Source organism: Dermacentor variabilis, chromosome 5 (assembly GCF_050947875.1).
Source record: "Dermacentor variabilis isolate Ectoservices chromosome 5, ASM5094787v1, whole genome shotgun sequence".
In the NCBI taxonomy this organism is placed as follows: domain Eukaryota; kingdom Metazoa; phylum Arthropoda; class Arachnida; order Ixodida; family Ixodidae; genus Dermacentor; species Dermacentor variabilis.
In genome coordinates, this window is record NC_134572.1 from 90027995 (window position 1) to 90050982 (window position 22988).

General features: G+C 45.0%; 1 non-coding gene and 1 pseudogene across 1 annotated transcript; both read right to left on the reverse strand.

The window, feature by feature from the left end:
- Nucleotides 1–6310: 6310 nt before the first annotated feature.
- Nucleotides 6311–6444, reverse strand: LOC142583812 (U2 spliceosomal RNA; annotated as a pseudogene).
- Nucleotides 6445–22507: 16063 nt separating this feature from the next.
- Nucleotides 22508–22695, reverse strand: LOC142583822 (U2 spliceosomal RNA). Its single transcript, XR_012828664.1, has one exon. It is a non-coding gene; the product is annotated as a U2 spliceosomal RNA (small nuclear RNA).
- Between the last annotated feature and the right edge of the window lie 293 nt (nucleotides 22696–22988).

Sequence of the window (22988 nt, forward strand, 5' to 3'; positions counted from 1 at the left end):
CTGCGTGTGTACGTGGCGGCCGCGGACGCATCACGTACCGTTCCTATTGCGTTCTGTACATGCGCACTTTGCAGAACGTAGCGACCTTATGTACGCAACGCCTTTGGGTACGCAACGTACGCAGCACTAAAATTGTCTAATGAAATAAAGAGCAGAATAACACTGCCTAACCTCATTCGTTACATGTAACACGCCCTTTGCTTTCGGCCGTGTGTCCCTGCTATTTTCGTGACCGGTCTGAGTAGTCTTTTCGTACTTTGTCTTGGTATACCGTTCTTAAGGTAATATAAATAGGCAGCGTAACATCCCCAAACCTAACACTTGGTCTTAAGGGACGCGGTAATGCATGGTACCGAATGTTAAGCCTCCTGAGGTCCTTTAAAGTGCACGAAAAAAATGGTGCAAGGGTGCTTTTGCGTTCCGCATTCATCGAACGGTGGTCACTGCGGCCGGGATTCGAGGCCGCAACATCGTGCTCAGCAGCACAACGCCATGGCCACTGAGTTACCATGGTGGGTAGGTGTGCGTTTATTGCTGCCGCGCATCTGTTACGTTACATTAACTGAATAGACTCCACAGCACGACTCGTAAGTCTGGCCACGACGTTCTCGCAGACTAAACACTGAATGCATGAGTAATCGGCATCGATACGAGCACGCCGCCGTGACTAAAACAACGTAAATAATGAACGGTGCCTATCCAGGACTGGTCATTACGCCGCTCTATGAACCCGATGTGAACAAAATTGCTTTTCTGTTTAACATTCAGCGAGAATTTCGCGTGTATGCTAGAAACTATATTTTTAAATGAAACACCCGGGAGCCAGTGGAAAGGTACCTGCACCTGAAGTAAAGAAAAACAGAACTCGGTGGCAGGGACTTCCCTGGATTTCAAATCCCCAGTTGCCCTTTATAGTTCCGGCGAATTGCACTGGCCTTTCCAGAAAAGCGACGCGAATCATTGAAAGCGAGCTCAGATCACGCTCACATTCCGCGAATGTAAATCTATGCCCGGGGAATCAGTGATGCTCCGTGCTGGATAACAGAAAAAAGTCACTCGCAGCTGTCAGAAGTAACACAACAAGCCCTAGAACTTCAGCCAGAATGCAGGCTTCGATGGCGGAGGAAAGTAGAGCCCCCCTGCATGAAGAAACTTGAAGAAAACACAGAAAAATACCAACCGCTTTCAATCGATTGGTGAAAACCAAATTCTATGCTGCGGGGGAAGAAAGAGAAAGAGAAACAGATGTAAGTGATGTGGACATACCATTGCAATGAACCTTCCGTCCTTCAACGTCTAGTGCGTTCGTTCTTCGCGCTTCCTTCGTTTCTTTGCTTTCAAATGTGCTGTCGTGCATAAAAGATAATCTCCCCTCAAGCTCGTTGCCTATGGCACGCTTCGCACCGCGTCTATGCGCGCGATGAATGTGGAGATGGCGGGTACTACGCGCTAGCACGCATAAATATTTGCCTTAATCGGATTTTGTGGTGCCCCTCATGCCTTTTGCAAGTGGTTGGGTAAAAAGTGCTGAAAGGGCGGGAGAGCGTAGCCAGTATATGTCTACACGATGGCTAGTTCAGTGCATATGAGAACGTCAACGCGCACCTTTTTTCCGTTTATACACACAGAGGGCTGGGATACATGGAGGCTGCCACAACAACCCATGTATGACATTGAATCTGATTCCAGTCACGCGAAAAGCGGCGGCGCTGAACCACCCAATGGTACACGTATGATTTTGCTTAGGCAGTCCTTGGTTGCGATTAAATGTACTGAATCACATCAATCCTACTAAGGACGTGCATAGCTTTGCTCGCGTCACACAACCGTCGCTTGCATACTCTTGCACTGCACCCGTCTCTTCCAAGGCACAATCCGCAGGCACAACACCAACCTCACGAACGCTCGTCGGTTAGGCTTGATTCACTGGTATATACTTGTTCAGCTTAGTGAACTTTGGGTCGTGCTTTTAAGTTTAACTGCTCGCATGCGCTGACTCAGTGAGACATCTTGGCGAGATTCATGCAAACGTGGATGGCTCCATTTGTCAGTTCGTAGTCAGCAAGGAAAATGAGTGGACATGGTGTTATTCCTCTCTTGTATAATCCACCAAAGCAGTCTGCCATTGGAATATGGGCCCGACAAAGACAATTTCACGTGGGCACAGTGGACAGTGTTGTCTCAGTCCAAATTCTGAGTCCACTCGCCCCTGTGGGATGCACATTTACAGAGACTGACTACGGCATAATGTCATGTACACGCAGACGGAAACCGCTCTGTTCAGCGAATTCGTGATCTGCCGCAGAGTAACCTGTGCGGGGAATTAATATTTTCTAGGCTGACTACTTAAGTGCCACCGTTAGTTCGCACTCCAACTGCAAGGTGACGTGGAGAGAAGACATGCGAAATGTGTAGTGATTATATAAGCTGCTCGCAAATGACGAGCAGTGCCTATGCGGAATTGAAGTATTATGTTGCCCATATTTTTCTGCAGAGGCACATATATTGCACGATTATTTAATATATAAGTTTAGACTAGTTCCGAGTTTTACATTAGACATCCGCAGCACTTCTAAATAAAATAAAAAAATGTGTTGGGAGGTGGACAGGGCAGGACTTAATCAAACAATCGATAAGCCCATGTCTTCTCTGTGCGCTCACTATAATGAAGCCGCGCTACATTCGAGTAAGGGACCCCGAAAACATGAGGTTTTGTTGGTGCTCGGTATCGGCGCTTTCAATCAACGCGTGCATCGGCCTTAATGGTTTCACATACCCATTATCACAGGCAGTGTTCCGACTCTACAACAACGCGGCCTGCTGAACCAGCGCCGCGACCGGAATCGTGTGCGTCACGTACTTCATCTTTTCCCCTTTTGCAAACGTGTCGCATTCGTTGGTGTGCTTCAGTGCCGCGTCGTCATGTTATCGTTAACGTTTTCGCTTAGATCTGTCTGCGTCATCCCCAATCCGCCTTTAATCATGGCAACGTGGGAAGGAACGATCGCAAGAACAAGCCCCTCTCTGTCTTTGTCGTGCCTGTATTCGTGCCGGAACAAACCCGGAGACGCGTGAGCGCAACTGAGAAAGAGCACAAGTGGGCTTAAAAGAAAACCAAATTATAGAAAGGTACATCAACTGCAGATTTAGAAATTCATTAGGGGTAGTTCCATTTACTTTGGAAAGACGGGCACATGAGAAACTACCCAGCAGCGGTTGAAACTGCCTATTAAAGCATAACAACGTTGTGAGAAAAACAATAAACGAAGGCTTCAGCACTTGAGTGGTTGAGAGCTTTAATTAATTGATGAGACCAGCCATTATATGAGATACAGGCAATTCGTTTTATTGCAAAGTTACGAATAAACTGATAAAGTATAAGCTCAGCCCGCTCTTTGAGAATTTCTCTCTAATCTCAAAGACACTTTGATTCTCATTAACGCGAGCTTGGCGGCACATTGATCGAGCACGAGCCTTGACTCATACATGTTAAGATAAAAAGAAATGCCTCATAGAAGAAAAAAACGTGCTGCAGTACGTGCCCCGCATGTTCTCATCTAAACACGAACAAATACGACAGTTTCCTTATATATATATATATATATATATATATATATATATATATATATATATATATATATATATATATATATATAAAGTGAGGGTCTGCCGGGAATCCGGTAGTTGAACTAGCACGTGCCCTTACTTATATCGCCTAGGCAGGTGTTACCTGCTTCTTACTGACCCTGTGGAGCGCATCTTGCCATCAGTTCCTGTCATGCTTGTACTTGCGTGTTCAAAGTATCGCCTTCCGTTCAGCACACTTTATTTCGGGCCTATAAAGTCAGGTGGGCAGGCCTTGCTCACTCCCCAACTGCCAGTTGCGATCACGGCAGCTTGCAGCTCCAATAACGCGCCGTTGCATACCCGCTGCAAGAGAGATCTTTGGCGAATGAAAGTGGTAAGAAAACAAATGAGCCGCCAAAAAGAAAAACAATGCTGGTCGGTCCTATTCGAGAGAACTTGGCTTGCTTGGGTGGCATCAGGCGAACTCTCTCTGATGGAATTTCATTTAGTGTTTGTTTCTTTTATTTCATTTTGTTGCTCTTACCAGTACGTGCACGCATGAGCGGTCTGCGCTTGTCGTGTAAGCGTATATGTAGCGAAGCGAGCAAATACGCTCGACTAAATGTCATGCACAGTTGTTGCGCACGGGTGTAACATACAGGGGCGCGCGTATAAGGTAGTGACATAAAGCAGTGGCTCACAAATGGAGTTCTGCTTTTACGCTCCCCTTTCCAGCACGTAGCTTTTATCGCAAGCTAGTTTGTCCGGATCCAAAGAAGAATGAGGTGCGCACTAAGTCTGCACAATTGCCGAGGTAGAGGAGCATAAGGAACAGGACACGCACAACACGTCAACGGACGTACACACCCATGTGCGTCACGCACATGTATATCAACAAGAATCAAACCTAGGCATCAAAGAAAACAAACAAGCAAGATGAACAGAAGGCTAGCAATCCTAATTCTAATTTAGTTTCGCCATGATTTTTGCATATCTTCTCCTGCACTGTTTGATCCAATGTACACAAAGTCTGGCACCACCGTGCTATTTTTTTATCACAAGTGAAGCAATTTATTTAGGAGGTTGTAGGAGGGTGACGCAGCTTCCTGTCACTGGAGGCGAACAGAATTGAAGTTTAGTCCGCAAAGAACAGAAGAATATATATACACCGGCGTAAAAGGAGCCGCTATAATAATATCACAGGTTTTACAATTTAATATTATTTTTGTAATTATTCATTGATAACATTCCAGATGATAAAAACAATGCAATCGTTTTTTGTTCGTTTGTTCGTTCTCTTTTTCTCATTTATATCTGATACCCACCTCTTCTCTGTGTCTGTGGACCATCTCATAGGATGCTCAGTACGAGTGACATTACGTATGACACTTACAGATGATGTTTGGTCTCAAAGGACCGTATAATAGAAAAGATGCTTCCAAATGAGCGAACGGTAAGATGTCATTTAAGGCCTTCTGTCCAAATCTTCCGACGACCTTTCTCTAGTACGAGTATCTGGCACGAAAAACTTACGTTTTCAAGTTAAAATAAGTGAGATTGCATCTGCAAATTGAAGCGCGAAATGCGGGCACTGATTTTTGTGGGTACCCATTCTTACACACTTAGAGTCAGGCATAACTTTCAATTCTGCAGATGTCTATAAAACTACAATATGTAGGTGCGAGTGCCAAGCGTTCCACGCACTTCGCCAGGTTTGATGAAGAAAAGGCACATCATGTGCGCCGACCTATAAATCCAGAACCATAATTAACTTCAGCACATATCTTGAGATTGTCTCAGCATTGTGGCTTTCAGTGCACCACTTATTCGGAATTGTTCACACATCCTCATAGGTTTGCTGATGCCATAACGAAATAGAAAATAGAAGCACGAAAAAAAGCCGCAGTTCACACCGAGTTTTGGTGGTGGCTATATGATCACGTTCAATGTGCTTTTAGTTAAAACAATAAGTACATTCATGGTTGTTCCTGTATAAGCCCCGTAGCTTTCTTCTATTTTGTGGATGTGTAAATTATTTCAGCGTACTGCTATTAACACAAGAGCGGAAATCTTACTTGACATAACGCATCGTTTCACAAGTTCTGTGTATTGCATGATATTGGTGCATCTACAATTTGTAGGGGTTGCAAGAAAATGTTTGAATTTGAATGAATCATGTCGCTTACATGCTCCTTCTGTGTCTGAGTTTCAATTTCAATTTTATTTTCCCGTTTTACAGTACAGATGAAAGCGCTATAGAGAAAAGCTCTGCCAGCGCAGCTTTACAAGTCTGCAAACCTTATGTTGAGCAAAGGGGCAGTACTGGAACTTACACGATTTTTAAAACATAGATAAGCGCATTAAGGAATCGCTAAATACACGAAACATCAATACGTAGACGTAAGTAGGCGTAAGCCATGTTATGGAAATGCATAGTATGAATTTGTTCGCACGAACAGGATAACAAATCGAAATTAATGAGAGCATATACATTAACAGGAGACGGAAGAGTATAGTGAAGGCGTTCCTTTCGAAGATTAAGTCGAGGTGTCGGTACTGTCGCTTCCTCGCCATGTCTCGTTGGCTAGCCCAATGCATTTCTCCTTAGTGTTGCAATATTTCTGAGGTTAGCTATATTGACAACGAAGCTGTTTATTACCTCTCGCCCCCGTATGCATTCCCCGCAAGCGTTCCTAAAAGGTATCGTGACTGGCTTACGTGCGTCTCATGGCATGTGGACAGAAATGCGTGGGCCGATCCCAGAGATAGTGCAATACCGGGCAGACCCACGTGGGAGGTAAAGCAGGCTTCAAGCACTCCACCAGCTTCCAAAAAAAAACTTTAATATATTGGGTCCAAATAGAACCGTATATAAATTCGCCGTTGTAAGAGAAACGCTATAACGAAAGTGCGCTTACTGCGGCAAGTTGGTCTTCATGCGCTTTATTTAAATCTAGTCTGACGGATATTGAGAGGGGTGTGGCGATGGCGCCTGTGCAAGTGACCTGCACTTCTGTAGTTATAACGTCACGTCGTAGGTGCCAGCGCGGCTGCAGCAGCGGTTGCGGCAGATGCATCGGAGGTGTGGTGACCACGGCGGCGTTTGTGCCGGCATAGTGTAGTGAGGTTTTAAAAAAGAGTCGCAGCTTCGCCCGAAAGGCGAAGCATCGATTGAGATAGAAAATTATTATATAGCTATAGGAAGTAAGGAGAGCAGCTTCATCGGCCACATAAATTTGAAAAGTTTTGCTTACTAACTGAACTAGTAAGGATGGTGTGAACGCGCACAAGCAAACATGAACACATCCCATTCGATGATCGTAGACACTCGACGTGATAACGATGGTGTGAGCAAGCGCGGCAGCAGGAGTGAGCGAAGTGACCTGAATACTGGCTATCGCCTCACCGCAAGAGCGGCGAAAACACGGCGCACACAAAGGAAACGAGCCATCCGCAGGTCCTTTTCAAGATACGGCTGCACGACCGCGCGCGGCCGTGCAAAGTACGCACATGTTGGCAGAGTCGCAGCCCCCTATCCCTCCTTCCTTTGCTGCCTCCCGCTTTGCCTCCACACTTTCCTCCCTATCGCGTTCCCGATTAAACCGCGATCGCCACTTCGACTTGCGCCCGGTCATGAAAGACGCAGTTGCTCCAGGAGTTCAGTAAAGGAGTTCAGTAAAGATAGTGCTTTTCCTCCGAAACAATAGTACTGCAATTTATTTCGCAACATTTTATAAACCACTATGTCAAAGGCCCATGAGAAATCCACAAACATGCTAATGGCAATAGCTTTGTTTCCTAGTTGTGATATAATGTACTCCTTGTTAGAGTAAGGCACATTCAGTTGATTTGCCGTTGCAGAAGTCAAACTGAAATGGTGTCACCGTCCTGTACAGGTACAAAATGCGCCGTCCGTCGTTGCTACGACGCAGCGCAAAGACAGGCGAACAGACAACACGGCTGATGAGCATGGTGCGCAAGCGAAAACGCTTGGTCACATGCTATCACTCGCACATTCTTGCGTGGCCCCCTAGTTACACGTGTAAAGCACGGCGGAACGGCACTCCACTGGCTGTCATGTGAATGTAAAATTAACGTCACATAGATATGCAGCGTGGCCCTTGTTGCGGGAAGCGAACGCACAAGGTGGGACTGGAACAAGGAAGCGATAAGCAGGCAGCCGGCCCTATTTGCCGTGCATGCGCAGAGGACACATATCTTGAACCTAGCGGCTAACGTTGGACGGCGCTGCATTGCTCCACAGAACTATCTAGATTAGGCCGCCGCCTGCAAAATTCTAGGTGATGATGATGATGATGTCCTTGATGAGTTTGGCGCTTACCCACTCGCGGGGATTGGCCAAGAGTCGGGCAGACTTTGCTTAAGTTTGCAGAAAACGGAGGTAACAACCTCACTTCTTCTTCTTCTTCTTCTTCTTCTTCTTCTTCATCATGATCATCATCATCATCATCAGCCCGGCTACGCCCATCGCAGGGCAAATGCCTCTCCCATACTTCTCCAACTACCGCGGTCATGTGCTAATTTTGGCCATGTTGTCCCTGCAAACTTCTTAATCTTATCCGCCCACCTATCTTTCACCCGCCCCCTGCTACGCTTCCCTTCCCTTGGAATCCAGTCCGTAACCCTTAATGACCATCGCTTATCTTCGCTCCTCATTACATGCCCAGCCCATGCCCATTTATTTTTCTTGATTTAAACTAAGATGTCATTAACTCGCGTTTGTCCCCTCACCCAATCTGCTCTCTTCTTATCCCTTAACGTTACACCCACCATTCTTCTTTCCATAGAGCGTTGCGTCGTTCTCACTTTAACTAGAACCCTTTTCGTAAGCCTCCATGTTTCTGCTCTGTAGGCGAGTACTGGTAACTTACTTACTACAACAATTTGCTTGTTGCGGAATATCAATATACTACGGTGTTAACCACTTATTTTTCTTCTAGCTCTGTCACCCGCGATCTGAGTCTTTACTTCAATGTATTGTAGGATTATCTTTTTTTCAAACTCGTCAGTGTTTCCTGACATAAACTGTAGCGTTTTTCCCTGTCACTATTTTTTCAAGGTTTTAAAATTCTAATTAATGACCTGCAGAAAGTTGCTTCCAGCTTCGCTGTGAGCAGCGCGTGCTCCAGCGTCTCTGCATGCTGGGCATGTTGCCACTTTGTTTTTGTTTTAAATGGTTTGTGATCTATGCCAGCGCACTTGCCAAACTGGCATTCGTAAGAATACCCAGAGCACTGCACTGACCACTGAAATGAAACTGACATGAAAAGCAATATGGGACCTAGCCAACGTTACGAAATACAAGCACAAAACAAAAAAAAGCCTTAACAGCACGAACAAATAGGACTGCAGGGCAACACTATGGCAGCGGCAGCAGCAACATTGTAGGTTGTTTCTTAATACAGTGACAAGAAATGATTTTAACACCAACCTGTAACGAGCAGGATTCAACGATTAGCAGGCGTTTCCACGAGCTGCCACCGCTTCCAAATGACCACCAAGGAGCAAAACGCCCACTTATCACAGCTCCCGAAGTGTGCTAGGTGCTCGTGCGCTTGAGAAAGTTCGTGGAAACAACGAAGCGAGATGATCAGCGCAGCAGAGCTTCAAGCGTGGTACTTTTTACAAGGCTTCCCGCATGTACGGATCGAGGTTGAAAGGCATGTACGATGGCTTGCATCAGCAGGGCATGGAAACTGTAACAAGGAGGATTCGACGATTATCAGGTGTTTCGCGATTAGCAAGTTCGTGGAAACGCATCGTTATGCGCATAAGATCGAGAAACGCACCCACATTTACGTAAGTAGTGCGCAGTCGTGGCGAGGTACCTATTGAAATGGAAATGATAGTTATTCGATGAATGTAGGCATGCGGTAGGGCTGTGTCATTGCCCTTAATGCGAAGCAGGTAGTCGAGGCTCTGCACCAAGGTATCGATAAATTTATTCTCAGAATTACCGGGACTGAAAAAAGCATGTGCGAATACATTACTACGCTATAGCTGTACTAGCCATCACTTGTAAATGCACTCTTCAGAACAGAATGCTTCGACATCACCACAGCGATAACGCGTTTCCATGTAGACGGATATTTCGCTTAGGCTGCTCTGGAAGACACTGTGAACTCTATTTATTTATTTATTTATTCAAAATACCTTACAGGCCCTATATATATATATATATATATATATATATATATATATATATATATATATATATATAACAAGCCGAGATAAGAGGTCAAGTGAAATTTTGCAAGCGTGACGTTGCTACTCTGCTGACGTTTGGCAGGCCTGACAGGCGACAGTCACATGGTCAAGGTGCACGCGCAAATTCGGCATGTAAAAAGAGACTTGTACTTGTGTTTCAGTGACACTAGACGCCGTAAAAGTCACGAGTATAGTCAGAACGTATACTATCCTCGTCGAAACCCTTGCGAATATTTTTCAACAGGCTAAAGAAAATAGTTCCTAATCAGGCCGTTCTAGCAATATGCAGTTTGCGGTGTAGTGAATCACCGCATCCCAACCTATCGCGCTGTTTTCGCAATTATCATTATCATTCTTGTATACCCGGAACACGTATTGTCGCTTGCTGTGCTCTTCCAGATAAAGAGATGTTTGTCGTTTAGAATAAAAAAAATAAAGATAGTAGAAATTGTCTTTAAAAACATGATAAAATTCGGCGGCTCACTGGGTCATGACATATAAGTACCGTCAGGGGATCTTATATGAGCAGATGGCAGCGGTTTACCAAAAGCACGGCTGGCTCCGGCCGACTGCTTCACTTACCGAACATCCGGACCCATGGGCGCTATCGGACAAAGCGGCACCGCTTGTGGTGCGAATGAGCGAGCAACTCGAAGATAAATGCCATGTGGGAATTCGCCCACCTGGAGCTGCAAGAAAGAACGACCAAGTTTACTAGGAAGAGAGTGCAATTTGGAAGTTACCCTTCTCCCTTGGCACCAAGGCATTTCGTGATGAAGTGAACTAATGGCCCCCGACTACGCTTCAGAGAGAACTTCTCGAGTGGATAGAAGCACAACGCTCAAGAGAAAGTACGAAGTGTGAAGGCGGGGATCTGAATGGAGGGGAAAGGAATGTTCCTACCCCAAACGGGGAATGGGGGTCAATTCGCGGGGGCCATTGGCGACTACGACCCGCCAACTTCCGTCCTAGACTGAAACCATCTGCCACCCTTATAGTGAGTGCAGCAATGCCCTGTAAGGAGAGCGATAGGCATTTTCTCTTGAGTGGGACAAGCAAGTAATTTTCTGCTACCCGGTGCGATTCACCGCGATGGTCTGGGACACATTTATTCCTAGTTTGCTCAGTGTCCTTGCTCTCTTTGCCCGTTAATTCGCAAACTGAAGGTGCTATTCCGTTACGCTTACGGTACCGAAGAGCAACATGCGAAAAGAACAGTTGGCTGTACAGGAGACACAAAGATGGTCGAGTAGATAAATAGGCGACATAGCATGAACAAGGGGAGCCACATAATGCGGGTCCCTAGGCCTACGCATTGATAGCGCCACCGCCACGCTCTGGACCTGTAAGCAGATTGATTCGAGCGATCGACATTAATTCGTGGCGCACATGCACCTGCAAGGAAATACCGTTTAAATAGCCGTTAGATACGTCACGTTGGCATTTGTTGTTCCGCAACCGTGGCTAGCTTTCCTCACTGTTATTCCCGTCTTTTTCGTTCACCATACATATCCCTCTTTTTCTGGGATGAGTTTTCCAGACGCTTGACTTCTTCCACCCGGGTGTCTGCATTGATTGGGCGTTAGCATTGCCAAGGCATAGTGCTTTGACCACCAGTCTGGTCAAAGGAGAAGTGAAAAAAAAAAGGAAAGAGGAGGAGTCGCGACTGCTACAGTATTACTTCAGAGTCAGGAATCGATGCGTTCGGGGAAGCGAAGCGGTGTGGTAACGGCGGGGAGGCGTGTTCATTTTATGACGGTGTCTGCTGCGCGCGCCGAGGAGTGGCTGTGGAAATATGATCACGCATCGTTATGCGCATAAGAGCGGGAAACGCACCATCGTTTACGTAAGTAGTGCGTGGTCGTAGAGAGAGACGTATTGAAATGGAAATGTTGATAGCCTCCGCATAACGAACGTGCTTCCCTCTGTCTGCCGTCACTACCCACTTCGCTTGCTTCTATGGACTTGGGAAGCGTCTGGCGTCTGGCACAAGTGGTGATGATGGGCCGAAATGGCGCTGCTGCGCATCGCACAGAACTCGAACACTCTGGCACCTTTCTTTTTCTGAATATATCTGCAGTGAAGTGTATGCGGACGCGTAAGGCCAACATTTCATGCGAAGTGCTTTTATTTAGTTACACCGATAGAGAAGTTCCTAAGTTTTATACAGACTTCAGCAAAACTTCTGAAATTGAAGTTTTTGTACTCGTCTTGCAAGAACGTTTCCTCTATATTTTAGAGGAATGTAGAAGAGTGAACGAGAAAGGCTTTAGATTTATTAAAGCTTCTTCCTATATGGACTTAGGTTTTTGCATAATAGGGAGTACTCTACGTGTCGAGACAGAATTTTCAATAATACACGCATTCCAAAGCAATTGGTACTAACAAGTAATGTCTAATTGACACGCTGTCTACTAAATACGGCATGCAATGATAAAAGCTCCTGATATGGAAACACGTTTGCACATTTTTTAAAGCTTTACTGCATGCTAGGCTATCTGGACAATGTGTAGATCGGAATATATGTTATGAAAAATGAACAAGCCCAAAATTTGTAGCTTTCCTTTTTTCTGCTCTTTGCCGCACTTTCTTTTCTTCATAGCGACCAAGGATGAAGACAGAAAATACAGGCAAATAAACCTCAATGCTCCTTTGCCTTTAACACAGCGATGCATCCTGTTTACGAAAACTTTCGATATAACAAGGAATCCATGCATACGTATTGGGAGTCGCGTATACAGTGGCATGCATTGCCACTTATGTAACCTTGCACCCGGAAGCCAATATTTCTTGGTGATTTATTTTCAATATTGTGCCGTGATTACTCCATTTAGGCACTGACCATATGCTCACTACTCGTAGCCTGATTAATTTAGTCCATGAATATATACTGCCCTTAAATGCAGCGGTGATGACAGTGAAACGAAGTTGAATACAGTGACGTGAATTAGATGAGAGCTTAGAGGTGACTGGCCCATGTTGAAGTTCTAGGTGTTAATATTCACCAGAACTAACTGGCCCTCTTGGCGTCTTGCTGCAAAAGTGATTTATCACCTCGGTTTAGCTACAAAATAAAGGCATACCGCGCACGGCCTGAGAAATATGCGGACGACATATCGATCCAGTAAGTCTACACTGATAAAAAAAGCAGATGGCCGTCGCCAAATTCCACAGCATAGCTATGCCGAATACGAATCAGGTGTTCTAAAATCATACAGGAACTGGCAAAAATGTTAAATTCTGCAGTTTCAGCCCACATGTTGGAATATGCGGAGCCAAACTATTGTGAAGCAGATTAGTAATTTTTGTGCAACTTAGTATATTCTGCACAGCGTCCTTGACCACAGCCTGCAAGTGAAGACGGTAAGGCGAGGTGACCCCTACCCTGTGACCCACGTGACCGCACCTTATTCTGTCTCCTCAATGTCTTTCGCTGAATTATTTCTCCTGAATGGCCACACATTATTCTTTCTCCTCTTGACTATGTGTCCGGAGTCGGCGCACTGAATAGAACAAGCTAACCTCGGAGATACCTGCAGTTCAACAGTAAACTGCCCTTTTCTCGGTGTCGGTGAGACACCGAACAAACAAACAGACGCGCCAAACCCTAAATCCTAGGAAAGCAGGCATAGAAACTTTTGCTTTGTTGAAATAAATTTGCTTTCGACGACGTATATTTGCTGCAATAAAATATTTAGGTACCACTCATTAGGTGTCAACATAAGGTATCATTAATTTGATCACTCAGTAATTACGTAGAAAACAAGGCACTCAACCAGAACATCTGCAGGGGTAGTGAATATGATAGTGCTGCTCTGCGCATGATGCATTCGGCAATACCGCAACACTCAGGCACAGTCAGGAAAGCCAGGAGAGGGTTCGCACGAAAACTTTCACTAATACAGGGAGAACATAATTGCAAAGAAAACATAGGAAAGAAAATGTACATCTTAAAACTTGACCGCAGTGATTCTGCAGATATCGGTGGACTGTTCGCAGGTGCGTGCTCTCGACAGCATATAAAGGGGTCAGAATTCTTTGGGAGCATGCCACCGTTTGCGGCCGGCATCTAACATTTTAACATAGCCAGTGGCCCACATCAGCTATTAGCTTGGGCCACTATGAGTTTCTGCTGGCTGCTGTCTTACCAAACAGACAACATGGGTGTGCGCCGTAAGGACAACTTTCTGCTTCCTGCTGTCTGGCGTACTAGATCATTTGGCTGACGGTGTATGTGCCGCTAGGTACGTATTTGAACAAACAATTTCGGCACTCAGTAGGCGATATTAGCACGTGTCCATTCTTGACCATTCCCCCAAAATCAATGTGCCAAGGGGAAAAAATGGGTTTGCAGCCTTAAATATATCAAAGTACTAGCGCCCCATTCACAACAGGCACCTTCGCGTACAGTGCGGCCGCTTGATGGATAGCCATTGTAACGAAGTTGCGGGCAGGATAGTGTGAATAGAGGAAGCGGAGAAGGGCTACGGAGTTTGAACTCAGGTGCAGCGATCACAAAGTATACTGTGTCGTAGTGTCATTCGGTAGCGTGTTTCGCAGCGCGATTGCCACTTTGCTGACGTGCCCATAAGGTTTCGTGATTTCAGGATGGTATTGGGATGCAATAATCATCGAAATAATGATCATAACATATATAACATTATACATATCATCCCAAATTAAACACCCACCGTAAGGAAGATTGCAAATCGAATTAACGTCGCCAATCATTTGCAAAGGATGGAAGTGCTGCCAATTATTTTTTTTTTCAGGATTGTGCAGGGGCCTCGCAGTTGACATAGGTTACTTTATCAGTTCGGTTTTCCACAAACCCGACCACACTGCCTCATGCTTTTTCGAAGCGACATAAAGATGACGCTGGTTTCATTACGTTCAAGTCATGCTCATGACTGCTGGTGGATTTCGACAGTCGTAATGAGCCTTATCTAAGAGTTTCCGAGTTCTTCACCGTCAAACAAGTACTTTGCACTGAACCACATCAGCAATCATCCTTCGAAGCACTGTCGTTATTGTTACAGCGTTGGCGAAAGGAAAATCATGTCGATATTGCACATTGCGACGGCACTCCTTACATAAACAATAAACGAGAAGGTAGCGACGGCGGCATGCCGAGGTTGTTAGCTCTCTACAGGTACTTTGTTCGCAGAACACGCCAAGAATATTCTCGATGCCATTACCCCAAAATAAAACTGAATAGTAGCTGACGTGTCTACCAATGCTTCGTGCAAACTGTGATCGATGACACTGCGATGCTACTCCTCTCCAACTCGCACGTATGAAGTTCCTATATGCTGATGAATATTCACGGCCGATTCTTGCGGAACGCAAGGGAACGATGATTAGCAATGCAGGAGAGCAAGCGTTGCAAAACATTGCTTTTGCGTTCTTTCTTCTACTTATGCGATGATTATGAATTAGTATTGGAAGGCCACTTATATGATTGCAAATGGTGCTGAATATGGAACACGACAAGTGTTTTGCCGGATTGTAACCGCCAACTTTTTTCGAAATACCGGGAATCAAGAGCATACTCCTAATTCCCGGTTGAATTATAATTCAAATGTAGCCTTTGGATAAATCTCAAATCATCAAAACGGAGACCAAACGCACGGGAGCATGAACTTTCAATTAAGAATGAAGGCAATGCGCGTTTGCCGGCACTTGCATGGGGTGCAGTTGTGAACCTCGGTAATTATTTGCCTTGACAAAGCTGTGAGCATACACATTTTATTGTACGTTTATTCTGTTCTTCTTGCGGAGCGCAATAAACAAATTGTGAGTGCAGAGCCCATGATGTCAGGTCTCGTATTGGCGTTGTTTGTTTTTTAGTTTCACTCGATGGCTCTATCAACTATGAGCCGACAAGGCAAAGAACAATTTATCCTAAATACTTCCAGTTTTTCATGCAACATGGCATCCAACGTACGAGCTAACTCTTCGGTACAGAAAAGTTGTTTTTCCTTGACTCTAGTGTCATAGTGCTTCCTTTTGCAAGCACACTGGTTTGAGAATATGGATACGTGTACTTGTTTGTCTTTATCGGGCGACAGGTTTCACCGCTTAACAAATGTTATCGCACAGCGCAGGACACGCCTGCATGTATCGGAAGTTTCTGGAATGTTATCGATGCTTCAATCCGCTGTCTGGGACCGAACCTTGTGTAATCTGATTGCATGTGCGCGCCGGGAATGATGTAGAACTTTGTGGAAGGCGCGCGGATCCCAGCGATTACTCTGGAACATTCAACGACTGATGTATAAAAGCCGACGCGCTTGACCCACTGATCAGATTTCGACGATCGGCGACTGTGTTCGCCACTGCCGCCGTTCTTTGAGTGTAGCCTGTTTTTGAGGGCCCAAGTTCACCCAAGAAACCGCTACTTCCGTCTTTCCCAGTTTGGCTGCTTTCTTCACCATCACTAACACGTGACAATATAGCGACAAAAGTGAATGAGAATACTTCGATAAACTTAATGATGAACCGATCAATATACTTATTGGTTCCTCTTCCTAGGCTGCGCCTGAAAGAGTAAAAAATATGATATAAATTTAAGGTACTCAGAAAGATGAATGCCGAGAAGGCCTTGCCCAGAACATGATGAGCAGTGGTTGAACAAGGAAGGACAGACAATAAAGAAATTAAAAGGAGCAAGGTTGCAATAACTACAAGTTGCCTCCATTTCGCACGGTGGGCTGAAGAACAACTGTTTCATTGAACACCACTATATGCAACTGAATGACTGACACTTAACCTGAGCTGGCGCGGTAGCTTTGTGGGTTTGTCGTTGCTGTGCTAAGCTCCAGGTCGCGGGTTTAACTCGGGGCTGTGGCGGTCACGCTTCGATGGAGATGAAATTCGAGAATGCTAATTCTTACATTTAGGTGCACGTTAAAGAGCGGCAGGCCGTCTAAATTAATTCGGAGCACTCCACTAAGCAATCTCTCATTGTCCAGTGTCGTCTTGCGACATTAAACCTCCTCAATCACTGTGAATGCTTGTTTTTTTGCTGCGGTCAACGCATTCTGCGGGAGCTCGCAGATAAGTACATGCACTAGACTTTGGTATCGTCTAACGTTTGTTTCCCTCAGGGACTCTGAATACAAAGCGTGCATAACCGTAAAACGATTGAAAACGAGAACAAAAATGGGAAACCGAGTTGCAGAACTGCAGAAATTTTTATCCTGTTTGATGCTTGTACACAGCCCAACAGTGGTGCATTAAAGCTGTCCTCACTCTTTTCTGACGCAATTTTTATTGTAAGAAAATGAAAGAGAACCAAATAATAAATAACGCGATGTTACACCTAAGCATATTACTGAAATAAGAGCAAATGAAATAAAGTTCAGACGCATGTACACTCGCTAGAAGATACTAAAGGTACAATGAAATACACATAGAAAATGAACTTCTGACGCATACACACTATTTTATTTACGTGTGTAGTTTTACGTGGTAAAACCACGATATGCTTATGAGGCACGCCTTAGTGGGGGACTTCGGATTACCTTTGGCCACTCGGGCTGCACGAACGTGCACAGTAGGCGAGCGTATTGCATTCCGCCAACAAGAAAGTGCAGCTGCGTGGCCGCGATCGAAACAGCGCTATTGAGCTTGGGCCATTTCCGTAGCCACTAAAATATCGCGAAGCGATATATACACTATCAGTACTTTGAAACAAAATTGCAGGAAAGAAAAATAATTCCACCAAGCACCCAATGCTATATTTGCAATGCTCGGAGAAGGTCAACGCCCAAGAATAGTCTGCTAGGAAGAGCTTATGGATCCCCATCGTTCTAAACACGACACACAGTGTCTCGCCTTTGTAAGGCAAAAAGCGGAAAAAGTAATTGAATTCTTTGGTTTCTACATGCCAAAGCCCCGATTTTATTATGAGGGACGTCGTTGTGGGCGACTCCGGATCAATTTTGACCACCAGGGGATCATTAACGTGCCCGCAATGCACGGGTCCGCTGGCGTTTCTGCATTTCGCCCCATCTAAATGCGGCCGGCGCTGCCGGGATTTGATCGTGCTTATAGCATCGCAACACCATAGCCGCTAAACCACAGCGGCGGGCGGATAAGTGAAACGGCAGGTTGATAGATCCTCATCTGATTCACCGCAAGCACATGACGCTATTGCGGCGCCTCCTATTTAATGATTTTCTTTACTAATTCTTTAATTAAGAATGCCTTTACCCATAAATAATTGAATTCGAGTAGTAGGAAGCACGTGATCCTAACCTATACAATGTATCTATCTATCTATCTATCTATCTATCTATCTATCTATCTATCTATCTATCTATCTATCTATCTATCTATCTATCTATCTATCTATCTATCTATCTATCTATTTATCTATCTATCTATCTATCTATCTATCTATCTATCTTATTAAACTTCTTTATCATATTTTGCCCTTGCGACGACCTATGGAACCCAACGAATCTGATATGCGCACTGTGAAAGACTAAAGTACGCAAGCGAAGAGTCTGCCATGAAAGTGCCTGCTTGCAAGTGTCCGCTAGAGCACGGCCCGCACGTCAGCGGAATCAATGAGGCGGACGACGGTGACATGCGGTTGAGAAATTGGCGTGGAGGTGGCGAGAGATGTGACGGCAGCAGAGAGGTGCGGAAACGTCTGCGATAGTCATCAGAATAAACACAAAAGGGCAACGCAAGCGCTCAACCAAATAATGACTGAGGGCTTTTGACATCCCTGTACCGTGCTTATAAATGCTTTGGGCCATTCGCTGCTTCAAGCAGACGGTCATTGCACTTCGATCCGGGAACGTTCCGTGTTTGTGCTTGCAATAAATGATCTGCTGAGCTAACCTTGTTAGGCTCATGTTGCGTGGGCGCTCGGCACAGTCCGCAAGTGTTCATTGAAGGAAGCGGACAGTGTCGCGCGTAGGTACGCCCATGGAGATGAAATTCGTTTATTCTGTCCATAACTACGGGAAAGAGAGGTTCTTCGGAGAGAAGCTTCCGCTCCGCTTCATGACGCATATGCGGAGATGTTGGGATGTTGTAAAGGAATATTGAATTTGTTCGCCGATTTGAGCCGTAACCGTTGCCTACTTGGCAAGTCGTTGCAAGACATAGCAAAGTGAAGTTTAGGGAGACTCTTCCAAATGTTCTACGAGCCCCTAATAAACTTCGCTTCAAATCCAAAGGAGTAAAAGAAGTACAAAAAATCATAGTTATATTGCGCTCAGTTATATTGCGCTCAACTGAGCGCAATATAACTATGAACGTTCACCAACTAGCCCCCTTCATTGCTTTACTAAAAGTACAAAAAGTAAAATAGAAGTACTGTTACCCGGGCCTGCGATGATTAAACACCTGCATCCGGCTAAATTTTGTTGCGCGCATGTGCATGTCAATCCACTCGTCCTAGAACATGTTGGGTGGGCTCTCCAGGTCTGACTTACTGCCAGAAGATTTTGTCGGGTCTGTTGTTTAAATACCGCCGTGTTTTACCAGGACCAAGTAGTATTGCCATCTTCTTGTTTATTCGTCTTGGCACTGGTTGAGTTCCGAGTCATTGGGTTTTTCCTCTGCTTTTCTTTTTTCCTAGAGCCTAGCAAAGACTTCATACACATATCGTAGAAGGTAAGAACATCAAAATCCTAAGGAGAACGTTTCTCCCGTATGCCCTGCTTTGCTCTGCGTCTCCTTCCTGGACACGCGCTTCAGCGGGCTTGTAAACTCTTGCCCGGTCGGCCTTTGCGAACTCCATGACAGGCAGCTCTCGAGATTATCGCTAGCTTTTGACTTCGGGCATCCGCAGCGACTTCAAAATTTACCCTATTATTGAGGTTGGAAGCTCACATAAAGCTTCAGAAACGGTAAAAGGTTACCATGTATGTGTAGACCTAATATACGACAAATATTTCCGCGAATTGTTGCTTACCACATCTTCCCATGCGATGTAAACTAACTTGTAGGATGCATGCAGTTTTCTTAAGCCGAAAGCCCAGCTGGTAGGCGGGGGAGCGGAAAGCCAGGCATGTTTTGAAGGGAATACACATCCAACACCGAAATGAACAAATGAACACCAAATGGTGAAACCTAATTCAATGCCAAACACGCGTTTTTCAGGCACTGCCCTGAGTGCGCTTTCGTACTCGCATAAGTACTGTGTAGAAGATCACTTGACGTGCCCACAGCCGCTTAAGCCAACTTTCTATATGCGACACTGCTATATCACACCATTTTCACATGTATCTGAACTACTGTTGTATTCAGGAAGCGCTTGCACTGTATACATGTACATATGTGCGTAATAATTTTCTAACAGCCCTTAATTATGGAGGAAAATTCATGACCATTGCGGCAGTGTGACGGCGCTGGGACCACACTCCGTATGATGTGGGGCTATACTCACCTCCCCTCTCTTTTTTATTCTCAGAATTTTTTCTTTTGCTTTACTCAGGAGGTAAAACATTTGTATTGACTGTCATGCGCGCGCTATTGACGGACATGTCGAACTACTGCTACTGCCTTTATTGAGAGCTTTCCTGACCACTGTAACCTCATGCCTTACCCAATACCTCAAGGATTCTGCTTTAGTTGATGCTTCTGTTTAGCTTCGTACAGCAAAAGCTTCGATTCTTTTACTCGAATCCAGAAAGCCAGAATGAGTCGGCTGGCTTATGATGCCTGTGCTGCTCACATGCAGGAAGGAAAGCCGGATCAGTCGTAGGCCCCACTATGTGGGTGGGCCCCACTCGTTGCATTTATATTACTGGCGAATCACAACTCCGAACTGAAATCCAGATCAAGACTTGAAGGAAAGAGAACGAGTGGGAAGGCGAGGACTGTACGCGGTAGACAGGAATGTTCGGTTGAAGTTTGTCTGCTGTTTTATTTATGTGCCTTTTATGTCTCAATCACTGTGCGACCATCTCCCTTTGTTTATTTTATTTTCGGACTCCTTGAAAACCCTGTGTGTTGTTGCTTTCCTACGCAGACAGGTAAGTTTACGACTCTAGTGTAAGGTTGCGCCTCTGTCTTGCTTCTCTAAGGGGAACTATTGGGCAGATTTCATATGTGTGTGTATCCGCAAGCCCTCCTGACTTCTTTAGGGGCTCGACTGAAGGAAGTCAGAAAAAAACATAAATACCAAGAACAATCTAAATAGACGAAATATGTATTAGGTAGAATCAGGATAATAGAGTGATGGTTGAATAACGGCTTAGCCTAATTGTGACACTCATGCAGGCAGCTTGCTTAGTGTACTCTGTAAGGGAAGTTTACAGAAATTTGCATTAGACCTTTAGATAACGAGTATTGGTGACAATTATATACTCTAAACAAGCAGCTTCGATTTCACCTTAACCAACGCTGAGAGAGAGAGCAAAGCGGTAACAGAGAATAGATTGCCAGCATGCTAGAGAAGTAAGTTCTCGTATGACATCTACGCGTGGAGCAGCGATAAAGAAGGAGAGTCGTGAAGCTATCCTCATTGCACGAAATAACTTTTGAGTTTCATGTTGTAATATGTAGCTCGAAAAAAATTTCTTGACGAGAATCAGTCTTCCAGGACGCATGGCACATAGGGAAAGTACGATGTAATCTTGGTGCGCGGACCAAGCCTCCAAGAAACAGCCTTCGAATTATTGCTTTCAATAATGCAATAGCATAGCTCGACTTAGCTTGATTCGGTTGGTTGCAAGCATCTTGCGGTCGAAAAATAAAACAAGCCGACAGCGTGACAAAAAATAAGATCTCCAGTTGAAAAATACTCGTCCCTTTTACTGTTCGGGCAATCGTTGCACCAAAGCGAGGTAAGGGCAACAAAAGTAAATTACGTATGAAGACAATTCTGTGTTTGGCGCGTGAAACAAATGGTCGTATACATTTAGTAATAAAAGAACCACGGTATCTCCACCGGCCCCATTCTGGCTGATCACCTAATGTTTCTTCAGATAGCACCGCTTCGCCGCGCTTACTGGATTCCTTTGGCGCCGTATTTCATCAAATAAAAGGAGTGCGTCGCTGGTGTGATATTCGATGTAGTGGGAAAAACACAAAACGAAGTACGGCCATTGCTTGGAGACGGTTGTTTATGGAACATAAATGCATGTTCTCCTAAGTGTTGTCGGCTCTTAAGACTGCAAACAAAACTCCATGCTAGCGTAGGCAAGCAAATATGCTTCATCGATCAAGAGAGTTCATCAAGCCAGGGTTGAGGACAAAGTCTTATCGCAAGCTACCCCATGTGAGACAAAAAGAGAGAGTTAAGGACTGAAAGAATGAAATGAAATAAAACGAACACAAAAATACGAAAATGAAGGTAATAGCTCACCGAGCGAAAACACGACGAACATTTCCAATGGATCTGACAGCGCCTTTGGAGCGCCAGAGATACAAACCATGTACTTTATTTTACAAATGTAGCAACTGTCTGCCCATAAATAGCATAATATCATACGCAGTTGAAAAGGAGGCCCTACGTCACCGGTCATCCGTCCGTCAGGACTGAATGTCGTTAGCTAAATAATGCCGATCTACGTATTTTTTAGCGGCAGCGTGGTTTTCCAAAAGAGGCTCAGCATGCATTGGGAATGATTTAGCCATTTTTTTATTTTACGTGAATTCACCACGAAAATAAATCTGGAAGAAAAATTAAAGGAAATTGTATTTTTACAGCGAAGCTTAATATGGCTAATTTACAGCGGACCGCTGTCCCTGGGCCAATCCCAAAAATAGTGCTATACCGGGAAGACTCAAGGCAAAGGTGAAGCAGGCTTCAGGCAGTCCGCCAACTGCAAAAATAAGTTTAATATTTTGGAATGAAATACAACCCGTATCAGATATTAGGCTGACAAGAACAGATACTTCACTTTGACCCACGCCGGCCATGTCTACGTTCGCACTTCCCTCTCTTTGTCGGCGTTCCAAGCGCTTGCATGTCTCCTTTTCTTTCCTTCCGCTCTACCGTGGTGGTGGTCCCGTTGAAACGTCATGCGTGTCTAGTGTTCTCCGGCTCCTCAGGGTGGCAGTCCCATCGCCCACGCCAATGTATATAAAAAGCGCGGTAAACAAGTCCGTACCATTGTTCAAAATTCTGTGTCACTTCTGTATCGCATGCTAAACAGCTTCGCTGATCAACCACTTTCACAGAATAGAATGGCTCACGATTTTCTTTTTTTTTCACGATGAAA